The sequence below is a fragment of the Aegilops tauschii genome, chromosome 3 (assembly GCF_002575655.3).
Source record: "Aegilops tauschii subsp. strangulata cultivar AL8/78 chromosome 3, Aet v6.0, whole genome shotgun sequence".
NCBI lineage: Eukaryota > Viridiplantae > Streptophyta > Magnoliopsida > Poales > Poaceae > Aegilops > Aegilops tauschii.
Window position 1 is genome coordinate 302012470 of NC_053037.3, and position 27773 is coordinate 302040242.

General features: G+C 47.6%; 1 pseudogene; it reads right to left on the reverse strand.

Annotated features, from left to right (window-relative positions):
• Window positions 1-5582: 5582 nt before the first annotated feature.
• Window positions 5583-27093, reverse strand: LOC141042915 (uncharacterized; annotated as a pseudogene).
• Window positions 27094-27773: the final 680 nt, after the last annotated feature.

Sequence of the window (27773 nt, forward strand, 5' to 3'; positions counted from 1 at the left end):
TTCCTCCTTCGTCCCATGCTTTGGACAGGGCTGGTTCAACAGATAAGACAAATGGTCCGGATTAGGATTTGGCCTTCCACCGCGCTGGGGCAGTTTACCCTTACGCTGCTGACCCTTGTCATGTGTATTAGTGTTAGCCACAAAATCTAAACCGTGGTCCGCCTTACGCTTGCCGCCATTTCCATGACCCTCCGGGTTGTGGTGCTACCCCTTGGCGTTGCCGCCCTTCTTTCCCTTCCCTGTCTTATCATCGTTAGACTCGGGATCCTTGGTACTATCAGAGTCGGCATACTTCAACAGTGCAGCCATGAGGGTTCCCATGTCATTACAATGACGTTTGAGCCGTCCCAACTTCAACTTCAGGGGTTCAAACCGGCAATTGCCTTCCAATGTTAAAACTGCGGTGTCAGCGTTGATGCGGTCTGATGAATGCAAAATCTCCGAAACCCGGCGCACCCAATGGGTTGTTGACTCTCCTTCCTCCTGGACACAGGCAGCTAAGTCCATAATTGACATGGGCTGTTTGCATGTATCCTTGAAATTCTGAATGAACCAGGCTCTCACCTCGGCCCATGACCTGATAGAATTAGCCGATAAGCTCTTTAACCAAGTGCGGGCTGTCCCTTCTACCATCATGGTAAAGTATTTCGCACATGCCACATCATCCACATCCAGCATCTCCATGGCCATCTCATAGCTTTCGACCCATGTTTCAGGGGACAAACCGGCGGTGTAATTCGGCACCTTGCGCGGGCCCTTGAAATCCTTAGGCAGGCGCACATTACATAACGCCGGGACGAGACACGGCAGTCCCAAAGAACTAGAGGTAACTCCTGGTTCCACCGATGTGGTTGGACGAATCGGAGTAAGCTGACGGGCTTCATGCTGCGCCGCTAACTCGGCCTCTCTGCGTGCCCAAGCCCGGTCCACCACCTCCTGAGCATCACCAGCACCACCCGCCGGGTTATTTCCACGGGGCGGATCACGGTTCCGCGCATTGCTTGACACTGCCGGTTCATCCATACGCCTGCTGTAACTCTGGCTTGGGCGGGGAGTAGAATGAATCCGATCGCGACTATATGAATAAGCCTCCTGTTGAACCAAGGCTGTCTGAAGAAGCTCCTTAACCCGACGCCTCTCGACCGCTGCCGGAGAATCGCCTTCGATCGGGATGGCCGCCAGCCGTGAAGCGGCAGCGACAATGTTGTCCATTGGGTTAGAATAATGACTCGGTGGCGTGGGGACATGCGGTACTACAATGTTGTTCTGACGAGGTGGATCCACCAAACATGGCTGAACCGGCGCCCCTGCTCCAGGTTCCTCCGCCCGGTTTACCACCGGTAGATTACTGGTCCCTGCTCCTGGAGTGTTAAAGAGATTTCTAGCGTCATAAACCGGCGGCAGGCGAGATCGGTGCCTCCTCTTCAGGACTTCATTCGACGCACTCTGATCCAGCATAATCCGGTAAGCTTGTGCATCCAAAGCGGCCCGCTCCGCGGCTATCCTGGTATCCTCAGCTGCTAAGTCGGCTTTGGCCTAGGTGATTTGATCTTTCACTTTCGCGATTTCCGCATTGTGTGCATCCTGATCTGCCGGGTTAACCTCCGCCATTAGTGTCGCCAACGCATCAAACAAATCAGATAGAACCTGAGCTGGCGGTCGCACAGGGCCTCCTGCCCCGGCCGCTGCCGCCGCCGCCGATCCGGAAATCATCGCCGCTGCGGTCGAAGAGTGGAGCGCCGGTTGCGTGCCGGCCATGAAGATCGCAACCCGGTTTGGCAGATCAAAGGGGTCCGGAATACTGTCGCCATTGGAACAGCCCCCAATCCGGCCATCTTGTAACTGATATAACGACTCGGTCTCTCCGGTCGATGACTCGTCGCCGGAATAAACGACGGCCTCACCACCAGATTCCGATCTATCCTCAGATTCCCCTCCATGGATAACTCCCACGAAGGCATGCCTGATGACAGGCTTGACCCGGGCAGATCTCGCACGCTGAGCCGTTTCGACGAGCTCGGTGCAGATGTCCGGCTCAGGGCCCGGTTCACCGATCTTGCCAATGAAAACGTGTATGCCTCCAAAGGGGACCCGGTACCCGTACTCGATTGAGCTGGCCTCGGGGCCCCAGCCTGCATCGTCGATGTAGAGCTTGCCGGGACGACTCTTGGTCATCCGGCCCACAGCGTAACCCTTGAGTCCTTCGAAGTTGCCCTCCAAGAACTTGAAACCATCGTGCGATAGCCCCACGGTGGGCGCCAACTGTCGTGGTTTTGTCACGGCAGATGTCCTAGAGAAAGGACTTAGTCATGGAGCCATCACTACGGGTTAGCTTAAAGGGGTTAAAGCGGACAAGGGACGCAAGAGAGTTTTATACTAGTTCGGCCCCTTACGATGAAGGTAAAAGCCTACGTCTAGTTGTGATGGAATTGATGGGGTTTCGATGACCAGGGAGCGAATACGCTTTGCCTGAGTCTCGAGTTGTTGTCTGTCCTTCTTGAACCGCCGCCGGGTCGTCCCCTTATATACATGGGTTGACGCCCGCCGGTTTACAGAATCCCGAGGCCGGCTCATAATCGTGTTTGGCTCGGTCTCTGCTACTTCTATCTTACAACACAAGTTTACATATCAATGCCGGTTTATGTCTACAGGCCTTAAACCGGCTTTGGGCCCTGGGCCTTCATGAAGCGTCACCGTCTGTCTTCATGGACTTCAGATACAAATGAACTACTTATGGGGTTAACCCGGCCTCTCCTGGCCGGTTTACGCCCAGTGGTAATTTCCCCAACACACATGGAAAACCCATTTATCCAAACCAAGCATGATTAAGAACTAGGAAATATAACACTTGTATATGTTTCTCATGTATTAAGTGCAGCCAAATTCGATTTATTCCTCACATGCACAACAATACAAAATTCTACCCACGACAATTGAACATCGCATTGTAGAATTGAACCAACCAGTTAACTAAACACCACAACAAATGAACTAAACATTAACTGAGCACCACATTGAACAATATAACATACTCCTAATAGAAGATCGGACAGTTAACCAAACCAAGCATGCATAACAACTTGGAAATATAGCAATTGTATTTGTTTCTCGTGTATTTAGTACGGCCAAATTCAATTTATTCCTCACATGGTATACAATAACAGAATGCACCCACAACAATTGAACATCGCATTGCAGAATTGAACCAAACAGTTAACTAAACACCACAACAAATGAAGCAAACGTTAACTGAGCACCACATTGCACAATATAACATACTCCTAATAGAATATCAGACAGTTAATCAAACCAAGCATGCTTAACAACTTGGAAATATAGCAATTGTATTTGTTTCTCATGTATTTAGTACAACCAAATTCAATTTATTCCTCACATGGTATACAATAACAGAATGTTCCCACAACAATTGAACATCGCATTGCAGAATTGAACCAAACAGTTAACTAAACACCACAACAAATGAAGCCATTAACTGAGCAGCACATTGCACAATATAACATACTCCTAATAGAGGATCAGACAGTTAACCAAACCAAGCATGCTTAACAACTTGGAAATATAGCAATTGTATTTGTTTCTCATGTATTTAGTACAACCAAATTCGATTTACTTCTCACATGGTATACACACTACAGGAATCAGGCACTTTGCCGTCTGCCATGGCTGACGGCAAAGGCATGCCTAGCTGACGGCAAAGACCTTTGCAGTCCGCCAGCACATGGCAACAGGTCCGGCTGAATAGGCTACGGTGAAGGGCTCTTTGTCGTCCTCCAGCGGACGGCAAAGAGCCTGGACGACACAAGTGCCAGGTTAGGTCCATTAGGTGGTTAACGGCATGCTTTGCCGTCCACGGGCAGACGACAAAGACCATTGCACCTTTGCCATCTGCCAGCAAACAACAAAGTAGCAAAATAGGCCAACCCCCAGGTGCTGCCACGTGTCATGCTATGACGTCCGTTGGCAGACGGCAAAGGTGAAACGTTCTTTGCCGTCTGCCAACAGAGGGCAAACTAACCAAATAGGCCAGCCAGTACCCCAGGTTGCATAGGTAGCTGCCACGTGGCAGCTTTGCCGTCTACCAGCAGACGGCAAAGAGCCTGTAGCCCCTGTTTTTTCTTATATTCATTCAATTTCAACACACAAGTTTGAACACACAAATTTCACAGCAGACATATGACATATCCAACACACAAGTTTCATCATACATACATAACCAACACATAGTTCCATCCAAACATAACCAACACATAGTTTCATCACATTGTTCATCCAACACCTATCCATCCATCCATATAACTAGTTCCACATTGTTCAGCGATACAAAAGAACAGCAGAAAGGGAACACTCCATCCATGCAAGCTTCCATGAAGTAAATGAAATCTGCAAAATGGGAAACAAGAAAGTTAGAAGAAGAAAACTAGAAGAAGAAGAAGAAGAAAATGAAGAAGAAGAAGAAGAAGAAGAAGAAGTAAGCATACTTAGGTAAAATGGAGCTAACCTAGCTAATTATGCCTTTTTTGAGTGAACTAAGCATATTATGCCATTTTTTATATAAAGCAGCTAAGTATAGGTCATTATTGAGCTAACCTAGTTAACTAATCATATTAGAGCTAACTTAGGTCATTTTGGAGAAGAAGAAGAAGACTGGAAGAAGAAGAAGAAGACTAGAAGAAGAAGAAGAAGAATAAGAAGAAGAAGAAGAAGAAGAAGAAGAAGAGAAGAAGAAGACTAGAAGAAGAAGATTTTTACCCTTTTCCTTATCATTCTTCTTCTTTTATTCTTTCTTTTTTCTTCTCTTTCTTCTTCTATTATTTCTTTTTCTCCTCTTCCTTGTTTTCCTTCTTCTTATTCCTTATTTGTGTCATTTTAGAGCTTACATAGGTAATTATTCCATTTTTTAGCTAACTAAGCTTATTATGTCAATTTGGAGGAAATTAAGGTAAGTATAAGTCATTTTTGTGCTAACATAAGTAATTATGCCATTTTTGAGCTATCGTAGGTAAAATGGATCATTTTGGAGCTAACCTAGCTAAAATGGGTCATTTTGGAACAAACCTAGGTAAAATGGGTCATTTTGGAGCTAACTTAACTAATTATGCCATTTTTGAGTTAACTAAGCATATTATGCCATTTTTGACATAAGTAAGCTAAGCATAGGTCTTTATTTAGCTAACCTAGGTAACTAAGCATACTAGAGCTAATTTAGTTAAGTATAGATCATTTTGGAGCTAAGTAAGCTAATTATGTCATTTTGTAGGAAGATTGGCTAAGTCTAGGTCATTATGGTAACCATTTTGGAGGAAATAAAGCTAAGTCTAGGTATTTATGCATTTGGTAGGCAAAACAATAGAGAAAGCTTACCGTCATCACGGAGGTGAAGGGCCAGTCGGGTTTACACCAGTGACAGACGGAGAAGGACCGGTCGGGGTCGGGGTTGCGCCAGTGCGAGACGGAGAAGGATCGGTCGATGCTTGTCGGGAGGCATGCTGCAGCAAAGATCATTTGCAATTCCTCGTTAGCATGATTCAACTGAAATGTGAATACTAGTAACTAATGACCATTCAAATGAAACTCACCGTGTGCACTATACCAATCCGAGGCATCGGCGGAGGGGTCTGACCGTTTTTCTCGCACACGGACTTGCACATTTTGTTTTCACGAGTCAGTCATATTAGTTAGTAATGAAATGAACATTACATGCATGATCTGGCTAATAAGCAGGAGAAACTTACCACGAGGAGCTCATATAGGGCCAGGTGAGACGCGTCATTTCGGTTCCTCTCCTCCTCCAGCATCCTAGCCGTCCTCTGCTCCAGCTCGGTCTCCCTCTCCTTGGCCTGCCCGTTTGCCTCCGCCTAAAGCTCATGGGCCCTAGCCTCGATGGCGAGGTCCACTAGTCGTGGTCGAGGCGGTATCTCAGGAAGAGACCTCGCGTGGTGCTTCTTGATCTCCGGGAGACTTCTAGGACAACGTATCAGTCCATCCCCAATGGCTACCGAGCCATGTTTCCTCCCCTCACCATATAGCATCACGAGCTCTGTATCAAAAGGTCTCTGGCTTGGGTTGAAGTCATCCCCTTTCTTCGCGTTCCCAAAGTCTCTGTACCTCACGAGCTTATTGTGGGAGGAGATGTTGGTGAAGCTCTCTGGATGATCGAGGTCATCCTCAGAGAATGACTTGACCTTCTTGAACGGGGCCATATGGGCCATGGCATAGAGGTCATACAGCAAGGGCACTTCCTTCTTGTTGTGTTTCGCCTAAAAGAGAGGAACAACATATTAGTTAGGGCTGAAGCTAGCATGAAGAATGAAATTGCATGAATCGTTAAGGGCTGAAACCACATACCCAGTGATCCCCGTACTCAAACAGGTTGGAGCTCCCTTGATGGTGTGGCACACCTCGCATTTGGGAACGCTTATCCCTGGCCTTGTTGTGTTCGGCTAGCCATTGGGGAGAGCACCACTCATCCACCAACGCCCCCCAACAGTCCATCATATCTGCACACCATCTCGGGGGCACCTAAGTTTGGCAAAGAGAAATTTCAGCGCTACGCCTACAAATGAAATCAAGGAAACTAAGTACAAGGCCTTAAGAATAGGTAATTACATTCATGTACTTCTCCTTACTCAGATACTTGCGGCGGCACTTCTTCTTGGCCCTCCTAATGTTAGTCGAGGCGTAGTAGTCTCGAACAGCCTGCACCCTAGCCTCGTGCCGTGAGTTCTGAAGTAGGCGCTTGCAGTCGGCTTAGAGAACCCTAGCCGCCTCTGCCTCGTGTTCCTCAGCAACCCTGTAGAAGGTTTGCGCGCAATCGAACAAGACAACACTGATTAGTACAATCACTAGGTAATGTTGATTTTTAATTCTGTAAAGGAGAAATTACCCAAAACCGCTGCCTCACAACGTCGGCCACCATCCCGCACACGACACCGTCGACCCTCTCCTCTGGCGGGGCCGGGGCGGCCGTGTACAGCTCCAAGCTCATTGCTAGATGTGGAGCATGACCCTCCCTGGGCAACGTGACCCACCCCGGGAAGTGCTGCCAACAAATCACACCAAGGACCTGGTTGGGCCTGCGGACACCATCGGGGTGTATCCAACCCCTACAGTATGACAAGGCCAACACATTAGATATTAATTTGAAGAAACATGAGGACAAAGGTTAAAACAGAGTAAATGCACTTACTTCTCCCCGTTAGGCGGAATCAACCACCTTTGATCGCGGGTCGCCGGCACGGCTGGGAGCTTCGTACCACCACGCTGGTAGGCCTTCTTGCCCTGCTCAACCAGCTCGCTATCGCTAAAACTATCATCAGACCAGGTCTCCTCGCCATCAGCATGGCCACTAGCCTCTGGAGTCACCTGGGACGAACACTCTAGGACCAGAGTCTCGTGGGACGAAGACTCTGGGGCCCAATTCTCCTAGGACGAAGGCTCGGCGACCCAAGGCTCGTTAGCCCGAGGCTTGTGGACCCGAGTCCAAGACGGGTCCAAGTCTGATGGCTCCACCTGAGACGGAGCACTTTGTTGGTCCAGAGAATCAGCTGGGGGGTGGCGGCAAGGAAGGCACAACAGCCTTCCTACCTCTCCCGCCGCCACGTCCACCTCTAGGTGCACCCCTCTTCGTCTTCCCCTGACCTCTCCGGCTGAAGAAGAAGGGCCCGCCGGTGTCCCCATGCTGTCTATGAGCGCTCTCCAAAGCTGCTGGGTGGAATATAGCCACCCCTCCCAGCACGCGCCGAGGAAGAAGGAGGCTGGGAGCGCTCTCGACCCGCACCCACCATCTGTCAACACCTGCAATGACAAGAGTAAACGAAATAAGTACAACATAAACATAATAAAAAATTTGGTGGGTGAAAGCAACACCTAAAAAAATTAACTAACAAATTAACTAAGTAATTAACCTAAAAAATAACTAACTAACTAATTAAAGGCTTTTTCTTAGTGGTCTTCAATAGGTTAAAATTATTTTAGTGTTTCAAAAATATTTAAGAAAATTTAGGGCAGCTCATTGGACATATACTGTCCATATATAAGAGTTTCAACACACGGTCATGTTCAGAATATTGGTCAAATCCATCAAAAACCATTTTCTGATATTTCTTGCTTTTGGAATATTTACATAGGAAATATTCTCTATAAATTCCAAGAAAATTCTAGCATGTAAAAAATGCCATATTTGGTTATCTTGCCAAGTATCATCTCTTGGAGAACAAAATGACATCACCAAAGCCCCTCAAACTAATTAACCTAACTAACCTAGAAACTAACCTAACTAAACTAGTCTAAAGATAACTAACCTAGAAAATCAAACTAACCTAGAAAATCAAACTAACCTAACTAACACCTTCTACTTATTCTAAAGATAACTAACCTAACATAACTAACCTAGTCTAAAGATAACTAACCTAACCTAACTAACCTAGAAACAAACCTAGCTACCTAAACTAAACTAAATTAACCTAAACTAAACTCCTTTTCCCCTCGATCTTTCCTTTTCTTCTTCTTCCTTCTTTTCGTTCTTCCTCTTTTCTTCTTTTTCTTTTTTTCTTCTTCATTTTCCTTTTTCCTCTTCACTTCTACATTTTCTTCTTTTCTTCTTAATATAAAAAACTAACCTACAATCTACTAACCTAAAAAAGCTAACCTAATTAAAGCAACTAAATCTACTAACCTGAAGCAACTAAATGTACTAATTAACCTAAAGCAACTAAATGAACTAACCTAAATCAACTAACGTAAAGCAACTAAATGTACTAACCTAAAGCAACTAAATCAACTAACCTAAAGCAACTAAATCAAGTAAAACATCAAGAAAAAAATAATAAAAATAAAGGGCAGAACCTCACCAGGGGGCGAGCGGCGGCGGGCGGTGGGGGCGGCTGGACGGAGAGGCGCCGGGTGGCGGGGCACCGGGGCGACGGGCGGCCTGAGCGCCGGGTGGCGGGGTGCCGGGGCGGCGGGCGACCTTGGGGGTCGGGGGCGGTGGGGTTCGGGGGCGGTGGGGGTCGGCGGCGGGGCCAACTCGGGCACTGGGACAACACGGTGAGGGGAGAGAGACAGAGGGAAGAGAAAGAGGATGGCGCGGGCGCGGGCGCTGACCTTTTTTGATAGGTCAAATCTCTTTGCCATCTGCTAGTAGACAGCAAAGAGCCTAGGTAGTGGGGTGGGGCCAGGGGGAACGACGGTTAGGTGGGCCACTTTCTTTGCCATCCGCTAGCGGACGGCAAAAAATCTTTGTCGTCTGCTAGCGGACGGCAAAGAAAGTGGCCGTTAAGTTCTTCTCGTTAGTGGGCCACCCACCCTCTTTGCCGTCTGCTAGTTGACGGCAAAGCTTCTATGCCGTCAGCTAGCAGACGACAAAGAGGAGGCTGACAACAAACATGTTCTTTGCCGTCAGCTCATTCTTTGCCGTTAGTTTTCTGTAAGCTTATGGCAAAGACGTTCTTTGTCGTCAGCTAGCTGACGGCAAAGATCCTGATTCCAGTAGTGACAATAATAGAATGCACACACAACTATTGAACATCGCATTGAAGAATTGAAGCAAACTGTGAACTAAACACCACAACAAATGAGCCAAATGTTAACTGACCACCACATTGCACAATGTATAACCAAACCAAGCATGCTTGACAACTTGGAAATATAGCAATTGTATTCGTTTCTCAAGTATTTTGTAAAGATAAATTCGATTTATTTCTCACATGGAAGATAATACAAAATTGCAGCCTGAAGAATACAAATTCAATTACCTGCCTGGATAAATGAGGCCGAGCAGCATGAAGGAGGGTTGCCGACGAGGAGGCGGCGCTGCAAGCAAGGAGTGAAGGTTTCAACTTGGAAAGGATGGCGGAAACAGGGGAAATGTGGCTTTTGGTAAGTGGGAGGGGGCGGGGAGGTAGATCTTTCTGCGGAAGCCGAAAATTTTGAATCACTTCAGCGAAAAAAATGGCGCGCAAAGTCTCATTAGACACGGTCCCTTATTCAGAACTGTGTACGATATGTGAACATCACAAAAGATTCAGATAGCTTAACCCGTGTGTGATGAGTTTGAACGCCAAACAATTTGGTTCGAATTTGAAGGAAATAAGCCCTAGAGGCAATAATAAAGTTGTTATTTTATATTTCCGTATATCATGATAAATTTTTATTATTCATGCTAGAATTGTATTAACCAGAAACTTGATACATGTGTGGATACATAGACAAAACACCGTGCCCCTAGTAAGCCTCTACTAGACTAGCTCGTTAATCAAAGATGGTTAAGTTTCCTAACCATAGACATGTGTTGTCATTTGATGAACGGGATCACATCATTAGGAGAATGATGTGATGGACAAGACCCATCCGTTAGCTTAGCATAATGATCGTTAAGTTTTATTGCTATTGCTTTCTTCATGTCATATACATATTCCTTTGACTATGAGATTATGCAACTCCCGGATACCGGAGGAATACCTTTTGTGCTATCAAACGTCACAACGTAACTGGGTGATTATAAAGATGGTATACAGGTATCGCCGAAGGTGTTTGTTGGGTTGGCATAGATCGAGATTAGGATTTGTCACTCCGAGTATCGGAGAGGTATCTCTGGGCCCTCTCGGTAATGCAAATCATAATAAGCTTTGCAAGCAATGTGACTAATGAGTTAGTTGCGGGATGATGTATTACAAAACAAGTAAAGAGACTTGCTGGTAAAGAGATTGAACTAGGTATGAAGATACCGACGATCGATCTCGGGCAAGTAACATACCGATGACAAAGGGAATAACGTATGTTGTCATTGCGGTACGACCGATAAAGATCTTCGTAGAATATGTATGAACCAATATGAGCATGTAGGTTCCGCTATTGGTTATTGACCGGAGAGGTGTCTCAGTCATGTCTACATAGTTCTCGAACTCGTAGGGTCCGCATGCTTAACGTTTGATGACGATTTTGTATTATATGAGTTATGTGATTTGGTGACCGAATGTTGTTCAGAGTCCCGGATGAGATCACGTACATGACAAGGAGTCTCAAAATGGTCGAGAGGTAAAGATTCATATATAGGACAATAGTATTCAGACATCGGAAGTGTTCCGAGGGTACCGGGTACGTATCGGGTCACCGGAAGGGGTTCCGGGCATCCCCCCAGCAACTACATGGGCCTAATGGGCCAAGAAGGGGACAGACCAGCCTCTAGGGGGCTGGTGCGCCCCATGTAGGCCAAAATAAGGGGGAAGAAAAGAGGAGAAGAGGGAAAGGAAGGGGAGGGATTCGGCCTCCCCTTCCTTCTCTCCTCCCTCCTCCTTCCTTCCCCCTCCGGATGAATATGGAAGGGGGGAAGGCCGAATTGGGAGGCGCCCAAGTAGGATTCCTCCTACTTGGGGCGCCCCCTTGGCTGCCTCTCCCCCTCCAACCTATATATATGAGGGGAGGCACAGCTGGAACACACAAGATTGATTCCTAGCCTTGTGCGGCGCCCCTACACAGTTTACGCCTCCGGTCATATTCACGTACTGCTTAGGCGAAGCCCTGCACGGATCACTTCACCATCACCATCACCACGCCGTCGTGCTGACGGAACTCTCCCTCAACACTTTGTTGGATCAAGAGTTCGAGGGACGTCATCGAGCTGAACGTGTGGAGAGCTCGGAGGTGTTGTACGTACGGTACTTGATCGGTCAGAACGAGAAGAAGTTCGACTACATCAACCGCGTTGTCAAACGCTTTCGCTTTCGGTCTACAAGGGTACATGGACACACTCACCCCTCTCATTGCTATGCATCTCCTAGATAGATGTTGCATGAGCGTAGGAATTTTTTTGAAATTGCATGCTACGTTCCCCTACAGTGGCATCCGAGCTAGGTCTATGCGTAGATGATATGCACGAGTAGAACACAAAGAGTTGTGGGCGGTGATCGTCATACTGCTTACCACCAATGTCTTATTTTGATTCAGCGGTATTGTTGGATGAAGCGGCCTGCGCCAACCTTACATGACTACGTTCATGAGACCGGTTCCACCGACAGACATGCAACTAGTTTTGCATAAAGGTAGCTGGCGGGTGTCTATTTCTCCAACTTTAGTTGAATCTAATTTGACTGCAGCCGGTCCTTGTTGGAGGTTAATACAACAAACTTGATAAATCACCATTGTGGTTTTGATGTGTAGGTAAGAACGGTTCTTACTAGAAGCCCGTAGCAGCCACGTAAAACTTGCAACAACAAAGTAGAGGGCGTCTAACTTGTTTTTGCAGGGCATGTTGTGATGTGATATGGTCAAGACATGATGTGATATACGTTGTTGTATGAGGTGATCATGTTTTATAAAAGTTATCGGCAACTGGCAAGAGCCTTATGGTTGTCGCTTTATTGTATGAACTGCAAGCGCCATGTAATTGCTTTACTTTATCACTATGCGTTAGCGATAGTTGTAGAAGCAATAGTTGGCGAGACGACCACAATGCTACGATGGAGATCAAGGTGTCAAACCGGTGACGATGGAGATCATGACGGTGCTTTCGAGATGGAGATCAAAGGCACAAGATGATGATGGCCATATCATGTCACGTATTTTGATTGCATGTGATGTTTATCTTTTATGCATCTTATTTTGCTTAGTACAACGGTAGCATTATAAGATGGTCCCTTACTAAAATTTCAAGGTATAAGTGTTCTCCCTGAGTATGCACCGTTGCGATAGTTCGTCGTGCTGAGACACCACGTGATGATCGGGTGTGATAAGCTCTTCGTTCACATACAATGGGTGCAAGGCAGTTTTGGACATGCGGAATACTCGGGTTAAACTTGACGAGCCTAGCATGTACAGACAAGGCCTCGAAACACTGGAAACGGAACGGTTGAACGTGAATCATATAGTAGATATGATCAACATAGAGATGTTCACCATTAATGACTACTCCATCTCACGTGATGATCGGATATGGTTTAGTTGATTTGGATCAAGTATCATTTAGATGACTTGAGGGATGTCTATCTAAGTGGTAGTTCTTAAACTGAACTTAATTTATCATGAACTTAGTCCTGATAGTATTTGCATATCTATGTTGTAGATTAATAGCTCGCGTTGTAGATCCCCTATGTTTTTGATATGTTCCTAGAGAAAACTAAGTTGAAAGATGATAGTAGCAATGATGCGGACTGGGTCCATGATCTGAGGATTATCCTCATTGTTGCAGAGAACAATTATGTCCTTGATGCACCGCTAGGTGACAGACCTATTGCAGGAGCAGGTGCAGACGTTATGGACGTTTGACAAGCTCGTTATGATGACTACTTGATAGTTTAGTGCACCATGCTTTACGTCTTAGAACCGGGACTTCAAAAACGTTTTGAATGACACAGAGCATATGAGATGTTCCAAGAACTCAAAATTGGTATTTAAGTCTCATGCCCGAGTCAAGAGGTATGATACCTCTGACAAGTACTTTGCCTACAATATGGAGGAGAATAGGGCAAAGGGATAGAAAGGGAACTTCAAGAAGAATAGCAAACAAGTTGCCGCTCCCATGAAGAAACCCAAAGCTAGACCCAAGCCTGAATCTAAGTGCTTCTACTGCAAAGGAAATGGTCACTGGAAGCAGAACTGCCACAAATACTTGGCGGATAAGAAGGATGGCAAAGTGAACAAAGGTATATTTGATATACATGTTATTGATGTGTACTTTACTAGTTTTCATAGTATCCCCTGGGTATATGATACCGGTTTAGTTGCTAAGATTAGTAACTCGAAACAGGAGTTACAAAATGAACAAAAACTAGTTAAAGGCGAGGTGAAGATGTGTGTTGGAAGTGATTCCAAGGTTGATAAGATCACCATCGCACACTCCCTCTACCTTCGAGATTAGTGTTGGACCTAAATAAATGTTATTTGGTGTTTGCGTTGAGCATGAATATGATTGGATCATGTTTATTGTGATACTGTTATTCATTTAAGTCGGAGAATAATTGTTGTTCTGTTTGCATGAATAAAACCTTCTATGGTCATACACCCAATGTAAATGGTTTATAGAATCTCGATCGTAGTGATAGACATATTCATAATATTGATGCCAAAAGATGCAAAGTTGATAATGATAGTGCAACATTTTTGTGGCACTGCCGTTTAGGTCATATTGGTGTAAAGCGCATGAAGAAACTCCATGCGGATGGACTTTTGGAATCACTTGATTATGAATCATTTGATACTTGCGAACCATGCCCCAAGACGACTAAAACTCCGTTCTCAGGAACAATGGAGCGAGCTAATGACTTATTGGAAATAATACATACCGATATATGCGGTTCGATTAGTATTGAGGCTCGTGGCGGGTATCGTTATTTTCTGACCTTCACAGATGAGTTGAGCAGATATGGGTATATCTACTTGATGAAACACAAGTCTGAAAATTTGAAAAGTTCAAACAATTTCAAAGTGAAGTGGAGAATCGTCGTAAGAAGAAAAAAATCTACCATCTGATCGCGGAGGCGAATATTTGAGTTACGAGTTTGGCCTTCATTTAAAACAATGTGGAATAGTTTCACAACTCACGCCACCTGGAACACCAAAGCGTAATGGTGTGTCCAAATGTTGTAACCGTACTTTATTAGATATGGTGCAATCTATGATGTCTCTTACCGATTTACCACTATCGTTTTGGGGTTATGCATTAGGCACAACTGCATTCACGTTAAATAGGGCACCATCTAAATCCGTTGAGACGACACCGTATGAAATATGGTTTGGCAAGAAACCTAAGATGTCGTTTCTTAAAAGTTTGGGGTTGCGACACTTATGTCAAAAGGCTTCATCCTGATAAGCTCGAACCCAAATCGGAGAAGTGCATCTTCATAGGATACCCTAAAGAAACAATTGGGTACACCTTCTACCACCGATCCGAAGGTAAGATTTTTGTTGCCGAGAATGGAACCTTTCTAGAGAAGGAGTTTCTCTCGAAAGAAGTGAGTGGGAGGAAAGTAGAACTTGATGAGATAACTGTACCTTCTCTCTAATTGGAAAGTAGCTCATCATAGAAAACCGTTCCCACGATGCCTACACCAACTAGAGAGGAAGCTAATGATAATGATCATGAAATTCAGATCAAGTTACTACAGAACCTCGTAGGTCAACCAGAGCACCTTCCGCACCAGAGTGGTACGGTAATCCTGTCCTGGAAGTCATGTTACTAGACCATGACGAACCTACGAACTATGAGGAAGCGATGATGAGCCCAGATTCCGCAAAATGGCTCGAGGCCATGAAATGTGAGATGGGATCCATGTATGAGAACAAACTAGGGACTTTGGTTGACTTGCTCGATGATCGGCAAGCCATAGAGAATAAATGGATCTTCAAGAAAAAGACTGACACTGATGGTAATGTTACTGTCTACAAAGCTCGACTTGTTGTGAAAGGTTTTTGACAAGTTCAAGGAGTTGACCATGATGAGATTTTCTCACTCGCAGCGATGCTTAAAGTCTGTCCGAATCATGTTAGCAATTGCTGCATTTATTGAAATCTGGCAAATGGATGTCAAAAAATGCATTCCTTAAATGGATTTATTAAATAAGAGTTGTATATGATGCAACCAGAAGGTTTTGTCAATCCTAAAGGTGCTGGCAGAGTGTGCAAGCTCCAGCGATCCATCTATGGACTGGTGCAAGCATCTTAGAGTTGGAATATATCCTTTGATGAGTTGATCAAAGCATATAGTTTTATATAGACTTGCGGTGAAGCATGTATTGACAAGAAAGTGAGTGAGAGCACTACAGCCTTTCTGATAAGTATATGTGAATGACATATTGTTGACCATAAATTATGTAGAATTTTCTGGAAAGCATAAAGGAGTGTTTGAAAGGAGTTTGTCAAAGAAAGACCTCGGTGAAGCTGCTTACATATTGGGCATCAAGATCTATAGAGATAGATCAAGACGCTTGGTAAGATTTTTCAATGAGTGCATACCTTGACAAGATTTTGAAGTAGTTCAAAATGGAACAGTCAAAGAAGGATTTCTTGCATGTGTTGCAAGGTGTAAAGTTGAGTAAGACTGAAAACCCGACCACGGCAGAAAATAGAAAGAGAATGAAAGTCATTCCTTATGCCTTAGTCATAGGTTCTATAAAGTATGCTATGCTGTGTACCAGACCTATTGTGTACCTTGCCAAGAGTTTGGCAAAGGGGTACGATAGTGATCCAGGAATGGATCACTGGACAGCGGTCAAAGTTATCCTTAGTTACCTAAGAGGACTAAGGAAATATTTCTCGGTTATGGAGGTGACAAAGAGATCGTCATAAAGGGTTACGTCGATGCAAGCTTTGACACTGATCCGGATGACTCTGAGTCTTAATCTGGATACATATTGAAAGTGGGAGCAATTAGCTAGAGTAGCTCCATGCGGAGCATTGTAGACATAGAAATTTGCAAAATACATACGGATCTAAATGTCACAGACCCATTGACTAAACTTCTCTCACAAGCAAAACATGATCACACCTTAGTACTCTTTGGGTCTTAATCACATGGCGATGTGAACTAGATTATTGACTCTAGTAAACCCTTTGGGTGTTGATCACATGGCGATGTGAACTATAGGTGTTAATCATATGACGATGTGAACTATTGGTGTTAATCACATGGCGATGTGAACTAGATTATTGACTCTAGTGCAAGTGGGAGACTGAAGGAAATATGCCCAAGAGGTAATAATAAATTTGTTATTTTATATTTCCTTATATCATGATAAATGTTTATTATTCATGCTAGAATTGTATTAACCGGAAACTTGATACATGTGTGGATACATAGACAAAACACTGTGTCCGTAGTAAGCCTCTACTAGACTAGCTCATTAATCAAAGATGGTTAAGTTTCCTAACCATAGCCATGTGTTGTCATTTGATGAACGGGATCACATAATTAGGAGAATGATGTGATGGACAAGACCCATCCATTAGCTTATCATAATGATCGTTAAGTTTATTGCTATTGCTTTCTTCATGTCATATACATATTCCTTTGACAATGAGATTATGTAACTCCCGGATACCAGAGGAATACCTTGTGTGCTATCAAACGTCACAACATAACTGGGTGATTATAAAGATGCTCTACAGGTATCTCCAAAGGTGTTTGTTGGGTTGGCATAGATCGAGATTAGGATTTTTCACTCCGAGTATCGGAGAGGTATCTGTGGGCCCTCTCGGTAGTGCACATCATAATAAGCCTCGCAACAAATGTGACTAATGAGTTAGTTGTGGGATGATGTATTATGGAACGAGTAAAGAGACTTGCTGGTAACAAGATTGAACTAGGTATGAAGATACTGACGACCGAATCTCGGACAAGTAACATACCGATGACAAAGGGAATAACGTATGTTGTCATTGCTGTACGTCTGATAAAGATCTTCGTAGAATATGTAGGAGCCAATATGAGCATCCAGGTTCTGCCATTGGTTACTGACCGGAGAGGTGTCTCGGTCAAGTCTACATAGTTCTCGAACCCGTAGGGTCCGCACGCTTAACGTTCGATGACGATTTTGTATTATATGAGTTATGTGATTTGGTGACCGAATGTTGTTCGGAGTCCCGGATGAGATCATGGACATGACGAGGAGTCTCGAAATGGTCGAGAGGTAAAGATTCATATATAGGACGATAGTATTAGGACACCGGAAGTGTTCCGAGGGTACCGGGTATGTATCGGGTCACCGGAAGGGGTTCCGGGCATCCCCCGGCAACTACATGGGCCTAATAGGCCAAGAAGGGGACAGACAAGCCCCTAGGGGGCTGGTGCGCCCCATGTAGGCCAAAATAAGGGGGAAGGAAAGAGGAGAAGATGGAAAGGAAGGGGAGGGATTCGGCATCCCCCTTCCTTCTCTCCTCCCTCCTCCTTCCTTCCCCCTCCGGATGAATATGGAAGGGGGGAGGCCGAATTGGGAGGCGCCCAAGTAGGATTCCTCCTACTTGGGGTGCCCCCGTGGCTACCTCTCCTCCCCTCCAACTTACATATAGGAGGGGGAGGCACCGCTAGAACACACAAGATTGATTCCGCTGTGTGCGGCGCCCCCCTACACAGTTTATGCCTCCGGTCATATTCACGTAGTGCTTAGGCGAAGCCCTGCGCGGATCACTTCACCATCACCGTCACCACGCCGTCGTGCTGACGGAACTCTCCCTTGACACTTTGCTGGATCAAGAGTTCAAGGGACGTCATCGAGCTGAACGTGTGCAGAACTAGGAGGTGCCGTACGTTCGGTACTTGATCGGTCGGAACGAGAAGAAGTTCGACTACATCAACCACGTTGTCAAATGCTTTCGCTTTCGGTCTACGAGGGTACGTGGACACACTCTCCCCCTCTCGTTGCTATGCATCTCCTTGATAGATCTTGCGTGAGCATAGGAATTTTCTTGAAATCTCATGCTATGTTCCCCTACAGAATTTCCCTGGTTAAAGTGGTCATCCACATCATTGAATAATTTGGGTACACAAAGGAGACTACAACACACCCACACTTCTTAATCGAGCAAGTTCAGCAATTAAACAGAGCTAGCTGACCTAAACATTATTCTAACAAATTAAAGACCAGCGCTCTTCATTCAACAAAACAAAGAGTACTACTACGGCTGGTGCTCGTCGATATCCGCCGCCGCCTCCATGTCCAGCTCGTGCCCGACGGTCTCTTGGGGAAGGGGCTCCATGGCATCCATCGCACCATGCTCGGCAAGCATCTCGCCATAGCGTCCGCCATCTCTTTGGAAAAGGCCGCCACGGGCTAGGCATGGGCGGCCGTGATCTGGGCTTGGACGGGCTCTGTCGTGGCAAGGTATGCGGCGGAGGAATGAACGGCTGCTCAAACGCTTTTTGTGATTGCCATGAGCTGGACGTGGGCGGCCTCCATCACGGCTAAGGCCGCCGCTGTGGAACAAACAGCTGTTGTGCCACTCTCGCTAGTTGCTATCCCCGAGGCAGATGTTGTTGCCGCCACCTGAGAAGCAACAACGGCCATTTGGGCTGCCCTGGCTGCCCAGTCGTAGATTGCGGCCACACTCATGCACCTTGTTAGCACACGCATGGCGGCTGCGGCCGCGCTCTCGCCGGAGTGGGCCACCGAAGTTGCCCTCATGACATGGGTCCACGTCCCCATCTTTCACCGGCGAGGATTGAACAATGAAATGATATTTGGGGAGCGAGCTAGTGTACTTGACACGCTGGCTGTGGACTGTAGCCGCCGCACCTTCTCGCGTAAGCCATAGGCGTACTATACATCGATGGTGCTCCAGGATATTTTGTACTGCATCTCACACGGTTGGTGATAATAAACTGTGTGGGATCTACTTGATTTTTCATCTTGATTTGAATTACAAAATGGGATCATAGCGGCCATGAACGGTGTTTGAATTTCTAGAACTTTTACTTGCAGTGAACATGCAACTACATGTGTGTCATACAAAATTGGAATTATTCAGGGTTTGTTTGGACATTTTATACATTAAATTGGTTTTCTAGCCATTTCAGGTGCACAATTCAAAATTAAACTACATGCACATGCTCCGCTGCACCAGCATGGGTTGTAAAATCATATATGTGTCCATGGGTTTATGCTTATGTCCCATGCAAGAAATGGGGATGAATTTCGAACACCACGGCGCCATGGCTCTCCAGCAAACGTTGAGGTACTTGCTTTTGTAATTCTAGTAAATCAAAACTCGTCTGAAATTCATGAAACTTGGCATGCTATCATGGAGCGGCATCAACATGCCTTGGTAAATTATTTGTCCCATTTGGGGCAGGTTTGGGTATAAGCTTCTCACAAACTAGAGCTTCTCAAAACAAGCGTGATGGTTTCGGTTGGGAACGTGCCACCTTTGGGGACGAAACGATATCTGTTGCCACTTGATGATTTCAAAAAGTTTCTATTGTCAACATAGAACAAAAGGAGTGTTGTGTTAAATTTTGGAATTTTTTGGGGTTCATTTGAACATTTTCATACAATAACTGGGTTTTCTAGGCATTTTATGTGCATAATTCAAATTTGAACTACATGCACATGCTCTAGTGCATATAAATTGGTTGAAAAATCAAATATGAGTCCTTGGGTGCATACGTAGGTCCCATGCAAGAAATGAGAATGAATTTCAAACACCCTGCCACCGTCGGCCGCAAACATTGGGATACCTGGTTTTTAAAGTATAGTAAATCTAAAACTCGTCTGAAATTCATGAAACTTGGCATGCTTTCATGGAGTGGCATCAACATGCCGTGGTAAATTTTTTGTCCCATTTGGGGCAGGTTTGGGCATAAGCTTCTCACAAACCAGAGCTTCTCACAACAAGCCTGATGTTTTCGGTAGTGTCGTGGTGGGCGCACGACAGATACCAAGGGATGGTTAAAGATAGGAGGAGGCTCGAGGGCACTGGTGGGCTCCAGAGGCGAGGTCGGCATGAGCGAGCGCGGGAGGCAAGACATACCCAGGTTCGGGGCTCTCCGGAGAGATAACATCCCTTGTCCTGCCGAGTGTGGTTTATATGTAACAGTACAGAGTTGCTCCTCGAGCTGTATGGAGGAAGAAGGAAGACATGCCAGGGCTTAGGCTCCTCCTCCTTGTGGTGTGTGTGTGCTACTGATGATCTGATCGCTGGTTTCTCTCTGTGTCCGCCCTTATGCATGAGGGCTCCTGGGGGGTTTTATAGGTCAATGTCGGATTACGGGTTCCGGCAAACCCTTGAGGTTCGAACACTGGGCTGCACACGAAGATCTCTCTCTCCCTTGCTCGCTCTCACAATGATTGCAAGGCCTAGCTCGACGAACCCAAAGAATGAGAGACACGAGAGTTTACTGGTTCGGGCCACCGATGTGGTGTAATACCCTACTCCAGTGTGGTGTGGTGGATTGCCTCTTGGGCTTAGGATGAACGGTTACAAAGGGAAGAACAGCCTCCTGAGGAGAGGTGCTCTGGTGCTTGGTGAGCTTGTGTGTGTGTTGAATCGATCTGAATGATCCGTGATCAGTTGCCTCCTACTGTGGTGGCTAGTCCTATTTATAGGGGCCCTAGTCCTCTTCCCAAATGTTAGGCGGGAAGGGATCCCACAATGGCCAAATTTGAAGGGAGACAACTAGTACAAGTTATGCTGACTAAAGGTGGTCTTCGCCTGCCAAAGGCTCTGGTGGTGACGCCATCTTGGGCTCCACGGTGACCTTCGTCCTGCCGTCCTGCTGGTCTTGGTCTCGTTGCACCGATATGGAAACCTTTGCCTGATGCCTCGGGACTCCTCGCCTGCGCTTGCCTCTTTAGCACCAAAGAGGAAACGAGGACACTTCGCGCTGGCGCCCGCCTGGCCTCGGTCATCATGGCTTACGTCATAGGAACCTCACGAGGTGCCCCTTGCCTTGATCTCTCCGCCCCTCACGAGCCAGCCTGGTGAGGCTACCCCCGAGGAGGTCTTATGTCGTCCGCCTCGTGAGGCTTGGCCTCTCGCGAGGGTCTTGAGTGTTTGTTGGTGAAGATGGGCCGTACAGGGCCGCTGGTGGAGCCACGCCGTGGGCTGCAGGCAGGCAAGTCTGGGAAACCCCCGTTCCCAGGACTCCGATAGTGAACGCCCCAAGGGTACAAGGGTAATGTTACAAGGCCGTGGGGCCAGGTTGTCATCATCGAGGAAGCCGGTGCTGGGACCCGCTGGGGGCCAGGGCTCGCCGGGTTCTCTGGGCACGGGGCCCGCTGTGTACGGGAGCACTGTTGGTCGTCTCGTCGATCGTCAGGGAGTGGCCGGGGTTGAGTCGGCTACGTCGGCGCTCCATCAGGTCGCCGCTTGTAACTCCGACTCTTGCCATTTTCGGCTATGTGATATGTTTTTCCCTCCGTTGTCGGGTTTTGTTTTTCGTTTTGTATTTTGGTCATGTCTTGCATTTTCATATCATGTCATCATGTGCATTGCATTCGCATACGTGTTTGTCTCATGCATCCGAGCATTTTCCCCGTTGTCCGTTTTCCAATCCGGCGCTCCTATCTCCTCCGGTGCACCCCTCTAGTTTTCTTTCATGTGCGTGTGTCAAACTTTCTCGGAATGGACCGAGGCTTGTCAAGTGGCCTTAGTAAACCACCCGGAGACTACCGGTCAAGTTTCGTTCCATTCGGAGGTCGTTTGGTACTCCAACGGTTAACCGGGCATCCGCAAAGTCCATTTGAGTGTCCAGCAAAAACCCCCTCCAAAACCAGCCCAAATCCCACCAAACTCTCTTCCATGCTCTAGGTCGTTCGATCACGATCGTGTGGGCGAAAACCGCACCTCATTTGGAGTCTCCTAGCTCCCTCTACCTATAAATGAGTGGGCATCCCGAAAAACGAAATCTCAGACGAAACCCTAACCCTCTCCCTCCGCGCCGCGCCGGACGCGTCCGCCCGCGCCGGACACGTCCGCCGCGCCGCCCAGCCAACCGGCGAGCGCCACGTGGCCCACCTCCGTCTCGCCCCGCCGCCGGCCCGCAGGCCCGTCGCCGGCCCTCCAGGCCCGCGCCGTCCGCCGCCCGCGCGCCGCGCGCCCGCCGCCGCTCCGCCTCCCCGCCGCCCGTCGCCGGCGCCTCGCCGCCGCGCGCCCCGGCCGCCGCCGCGCCCGCGCCTCTCCTCCTCCGGCCCGAGGCGCCGCCTCCTTCCTCTTCTTCCCCGGCCGCCGCGCCTTCCCCGCAGCTCCGGCGAGCTCCACCGGCTTCGGCCCGATCCGGATCCGCTCAAACACTATACGTGCGTTGACCTCTCCCTCGCGACCGTTTTTTTCCTAAGTCCCAGATTTTTATCAGCAAGTGCTCCTGTTCGAGATGCGATAACTTCGTGCATGTAGCTCCGATTTGCGCGTGTAATATGTAAAATTGTTCGTCTCGTGATGCTCTTCGTTTTGTTCAATTGCACCATTTTCATTAGAGGTCATCTTGATGCCCAAAGCTTCGTTGGAAGAGGGCTAGTTGCTGTTAATCTCTGGTTCTTGTCAGAACTTGGAGATTTGTCATTTTTTCTATCATTTAATCTGTGCATCTTTTGAGCATGAGCTCTACATGTGTTTTGAAGTATGCCATGCCATCTTTCCAGTGGTATAGTCCATGTATTTTTGTGGTCTTTGTGGTGACTAGCACAAGCATGCAAAGTAGGCCCCGTAATATTTCTGATTTCAGGGACTTAGTGATTTCTCTAAGTCTGTCTGCTGTAATTTTGTTGCCATGTAAACTTGATGCTACAGAGAGATCCATGCATAATTTGGAGATGTTCAGTAAGAATGTTGTGTATCTATAGTTGTAATTGATCCATTTCTGCAATTGTTTGCAATTTTAGAGTGCCATAGCATGACTCAATCTTGCTCTACTTTTGCTATAAAATATTTCTGGCAGATTCTTAACATGACATGCATTTTTGCCAAGCTTATTGTAGTTGATCCATACATTCTATGTAATTGTTCTTGCCATGGATAGCTTCTTAAACATGCCATCTTGCTGTAGGTATGCTTGGTTTGTCATGCATTGCTCTGTAGTGAGTGCTTCAAGCTCACAAAGAGGCCTACATATTAATATTTCTGCCATGCTCTGTTTTCTGCTAAGTCTGAAAACCTGATAACGAAACTTGCTATGTTTACATGCTTGCCACCATATCTTTTGGTCCTTTTTGGCTTATGGTCAGTAAGGGACTTTTGTCATGTGCATCTAGTATAACACTACCATGCCTTGTTTTGCTATGTTAAGTTTCTGTAGCATATTGATTTCGTGCTCTGAACATTGCTACCTGATGCTGATTTCTGCCATGTCCAGTTTTTCACTAAGTCTGTGAACCTGTAATCTTTTGCACTTTTGCCATGCTTGTTTGAGCTTGATATGTTGTGAACTAGCCGTAGCTCAGTGTTCATCTTTTGTCAAGAATCTCCTGTAGATTATTGCCATGTGCTTTGTTGCTATGTTGGGGTGCTGTAGCATTGCTACTTGTTGCATTTTAAGTGCTATCTTGCTGTTTATCGCAGATTAGTGTCATTCTTGTTTTGCTTGCCATTTGCAAACCGTGCATCCGATTCCGGTGATCTTTATATCGATTTCGACCGAAATCATCTCATCTTTCCAGTGGCATGCTTGGTTTGCCAAGTTACTGCCATGTTCGTCATTTTCCTTCCAGAGCACGCATATGCATCGCATATCATAACTTGCATATCATACATGTCTTGCATCATGTTGCTTGCGCATTTCTCGTTGTTGATTGTGGTTCCATTTGTTTGTGTTCTTGTCTTGGGTAGAGCCGGGAGACGAGTTCGTGAACGAGGAACCTGTCGAGTACGCTTACGAGGATCAAGCTTTTGACAACTCTGAGAATCTTGCAGGCAAGATGACCACCCCTCGAAATCACTTCTATCTTTGCTATGCTAGTTGTTCGCTCTATTGCCATGCTCCGCTACCTATCACTTGCTATATCATGTCTCTTATTTTAGCCATGTCAGCCCCCTAACCATCCTTTCCTAGCAAACCGTTGTTTGGCTATGTTACCGCTTTTGCTCAGCCCCTCTTATAGCGTTGCTAGTTGCAGGTGAAGTTGAAGTTTGTTCCATGTCGGAACATGGATATGTTGGGATATCACAATATCTCTTATTTAATTAATGCATCTATATATTTTGGTAAAGGGTGGAAGGCTCGGCCTTATGCCTGGTGTTTTGTTCCACTCTTGCCGCCCTAGTTACTGTTATACCGGGATTATGTTCCTTGAGTTTGCGTTCCTTACACGGTCGGGTGATTTATGGGACCCCCTTGACAGTTCGCCTTGAATAAAACTCCTCCAGCATGGCCCAACCTTGGTTTTACCAGTTGCTACCTAAGCCTTTTCCCCCGGGTTTTCGCGAGCCCGAGGGTCATCTTATTTTAACCCCCCCGGGCCAGTGCTCCTTCGAGTGTTGGTCCAAACTAAGCAGACTGCGGGGCCACCTCCTGGAAACTCGAGGTCTGGTTTTACTCGTAGGATGTCTCATCCGGTGTGCCCTGAGAACGAGATATGTGCAGCTCCTATCGGGATTTGTCGGCACATTCGGGTGGCTTTGCTGGTCTTGTTTTACCATTGTCGAGATGTCTTGTAAACCGGGATTCCGAGACTGATCGGGTCTTTCCGGGAGAAGGTTTATCCTTCGTTGACCGTGAGAGCTTATGATGGGCTAAGTTGGGACACCCCTGCAGGGTAATATCTTTCGAAAGCCGTGCCCGCGGTTATGAGGCAGATGGGAATTTGTTAATGTCCGGTTGTAGATAACTTGTCATTTGAACCAATTAAAATACACCAAGTGCGTGTGTAGCCGTGATGGTCTCTTCTCGGCGGAGTCCGGGAAGTGAACACGGTCTGTGTTATGATTGACGTAAGTAGGTGTTCAGGACCTCTTCTTGGTCATTGCTAGATGACGTCCGCTCCTTTGCCTCTCTTCTCGCTCTCATTTGCGCAAGTTAGCCACCATATATGCTTTTGCCGCTGCAGCTCCACCTCTTTGCACCTCTTTGTCCTATAAGCTTAAATAGTCTTGATCTCGCGGGTGTGAGATTGCTGAGTCCCCGTGACTCACAGATACTACCAAAACAGTTGCAGGTGCCGACGATGCCAGTGCAGACGATGGCGTCGATCTCAAGTGGGAGTTCGACGAGGAACGTGGTCGTTACTATGTGTCTTTTCCTGATGATCAGTAGTGGAGCCCAGTTGGGACGATCGGGGATCTAGCATTTGGGGTTGTCTTATTTTCATCTAGATTTTGACCGTAGTCGGTCTATATGATTGTATTTTGGATGATGTATGATGATATTCATGTATTGTGTGAAGTGGCGATTGTAAGCCAACTCTTTATCCCATTCTCGTTCATTACATGGGATTGTGTGAAGATGACCCTTCTTGCGACAAAACCACTATGCGGTTATGCCTCTAAGTCGTGCCTCGACACGTGGGAGATATAGCCGCATCGTGGGCGTTACACCCCGGCTGACCTGAGGCATGGGCGGGGTACTGTTTCCTCTGTCATCGGTAGGTGGAGACTCGTCCCATCGTACAGCTGGGATGGGACGGGAGCTAACCCGCGGCCTGGTTGGAGAACACGCCAAGGGTGGAGCTGGCTTGTTGGGGAAGTCTTGGTGCGCCGGGCTCGGCTGTTTTGAGCTGGTTGTTGGGGCCAAGTTGAGGAGTCCGGCCAGGTTGGAGAATTTGGCCGGGTCGAGGGGCTTGGCCGGGTCGAGCGACCCGGCCAAGCGTGGGCCGGCTTGAGGGGCATTGTTGGCCCCATTGTTTTTGAAAAGGATCCGGGTTCCGTTGCCTGCCTGGGGTTCATCCCCCCGACAGTAGTCCCCGAAGCTGTGAAGGTCCACCGTCTTCGGATGGGAGGGCCTTCGCAGTTTCCCTTCCCTGAGGAGGCGAATTTTATGGCCGCCGGGTCCGGCAACACCCACTATGTGCCGGCTTCCGAAAGGCGGATCGCGCCACCCCGTCAGAGGTGGGAAACCAAGGAGTCCGTCGAATCTTGGGGTAATCTTTTGGACTTCGCGCGGGCGCCAGATGGCGCCTGGAAGCCGGAGGGGCTTGACAGGCCACACGCGCGACGGGCCAGGGCGACGCGCGGGGGCCCGCGGCCGCACGCCCTCGGCCCATGCGCGTGGATTTATTGCGGCGTCTGCAAGTCGGTTGCCATTCTCGAGGCAGTTATTGTGCACGTACATGCGCAGTTATTGCGGGGAAGTGGGAAAGGCGGACACAAACGATCCCACTCCCCCACGTTTTAAACCGTGGCTTATAAATTGGGGCGAGAGGGGGCGGCAGAAATCATTCTCGCTCACGGCCCCTGCCTTCTTCTTCCTTCCTCTGCTTCTTGCAACTGCCGCGCGCTGCGGCGCCCGTTGCTTTGAGCAGAGCTTCGTCGTCATCTTCTTCTTCTTTCTCCCGCACCTTTGTCGATGGCGCTGCCGTCGGGCTCATGGATGGGCTCGACCGTCACCCTCGATGAAATCGCCTATCTCCGTACCACCTGGCGCCTGCCGGGGGCGACGTAGGTTGTCACGCGCTTGCCGCAGGGCGAGCGGGAGCCGTGGCCTGAAGGCACAGAGCGCATGGTCTTCTTGCTGCACTTCAAGCGTGGGTTCGGGCTTCCCGTGAGCGTCTTCTTTCGCGACTTCTTGGAGTTCTTCGGGCTCCAGCCCCATCATCTTGACGCCGACGCCATCGTGCAGCTGTCGGGCTTGGTCACCCTCTGCGAGGGGTACCTGGCGGCCGAGCCTTCGATCGACCTCTTGGTGTGCTTCTTCTCCTTGAAGCAACAGGGGCCGAGGGCTGGAGAGATGTCCGAGTGTGGGGTCGGCATCATCTCCAAGCGGTCGGGCGCTGACTGACCGAAGATGCCGCTGGAGGATTCTGCCAAGAAGTGGCAGAATTCTTTCTTCTACGTCCGCAACCTCGGCGAACCGTATCGACTTGCCGCCCTTCGTCAACTTGCCGTCGAGGGAGAACCAGAATTGTGGGTACTACCCCAAGCACCCGTCGCAGGAGGTGCTCAACTTGTGCGAGCGGGTGTCGGTGATGAAGGAGCGGGAGGGGCTCACTGGCACCGACCTCATGACCGCCTTCATCGTCCGCCGAGTGCTGCCGCTGCAGCAGCGCAGCCACCTCATCGATCATATGACCGGCCTTCAGGACCCCAACCGCATGGCGAACTTGTGGCTGGGGGCGGACCAAGTCGCGCGCCGGGTTAATGACATTTCCAAGGCTAACCTGCGGGACGACTGGGAGTTCGGG